This window comes from Galeopterus variegatus, unplaced genomic scaffold (assembly GCF_000696425.1).
Source record: "Galeopterus variegatus unplaced genomic scaffold, G_variegatus-3.0.2 Scaffold1785, whole genome shotgun sequence".
Taxonomy (NCBI): domain Eukaryota; kingdom Metazoa; phylum Chordata; class Mammalia; order Dermoptera; family Cynocephalidae; genus Galeopterus; species Galeopterus variegatus.
In genome coordinates, this window is record NW_007727896.1 from 257,373 (window position 1) to 258,852 (window position 1,480).

Below are 1,480 nucleotides of genomic sequence, written 5' to 3' on the forward strand. Positions count from 1 at the left end.
AAAAAGTTGGTCTCAGCAGTAGAAGTAGAGTTTAAATTGGACATCCTGTTCAGTTTAGTAAAAAGTGTTTGATTTTTAAGTAAAAATTAGAATACTGGATATTAGGACTTCATATTTTCCTAAAACAACATTGAGTACTGAAGTTCCAGCAGTAGCTGATGGGTAAACAAGACAGCATGCATTGCTGATCCATAAATTGTTTGAAGAAATAGATACTTCTTAGCAATTAAATATTAATCACTTTTTTCACTAAGGCTTTTTCTCGTGTTCACCTCTTTACCATGTTGACCCAAATCAGTCTTCCTACCAAAGATAATCCAGTTTTAAGTCCTGTTAAATTACTATGATCATCAATGAGGAAATAACCCACACAGAAAACACTCTGGAGTGGAAAAACACATTTATACTAATAATACAAAAGCTGTACTGTGAAATTAGGGTATAATGCTAGAATTACCGCGGTTAACCTCCTATTCTTTGTAGTAGAAAGTCACGAAGACATAGTGTACTACAAACCCATCAACGCAGCGTTTCCATGGTTGCTCAGGCAAATAAAATGCAGCTCTTGGTAAAAGAGTAAAGGTGACATTGAGACTTGTTCAAAGCAAAAGCAAAATTGTATTGCAGCAGTTACTCACAAACATGCTCTTAAAGAACAAAGAGGTTTTCAGATGTTCAGTCATTGAGATTAAATTAACATGACACTGGGATTCCTTTTGGGATATGCAATGCATCCTTTGTAGTGGTAGAAAAACACAGTTGCTATGATAAATTTTAAGACTGCATTCAAGAACTACAACAAAACCAACTTTTTCATGTTGTTATTGAAATAACTTGATAATCTAGAAATGCTTAGCCTCAGAATTGTAATATACTCAAAAAGAATCTCAGACTTGAAAGGCACCCCATCTTTACCAACCCTTCCCTCTACTTCTTGATTCTCCCCTAAACAGCTTCATCAAGTAATTGTGCTCTACTTAAAAATTATATTCCCACCATCAATGGCATCATTGTTTGGACTATTAATAAACGAATTGGTAAATTAGTAAACTACATATGTGTAGTCTTTAACTTTATTACACAGGGAATGAGAAAAATATATCTTTTGCTTTAAATGTATAATGTTTTACATAAATGCATGCATACATATTATATCACATTTTAGGATGTTCTCTCTCCCTCTTTCACTTTCCTTTTTGGTTCATTTTTCTATTCCCCTAAGTCTGCTCTAATCCTTTTTCAGCCATGCCAGTAGGGCATGTCAACAATTTAGTACCTATCATCCCAATTTAATTGGTTTGAATGTTTATGTCTCCTTCAAAATTCATGTTGACACTTAATCCCCAATGTAATAGTGCCAAGAGGTGGTGTCTTTAGGAGGTGATTAGGTCATAAGGTTCCTCCCTAGTGAAATGAATTAAGGTCATTATAAAAAAGGCATCACACAGTGATCAATCTTTTTTTTTTTTTTTTTTTTTTT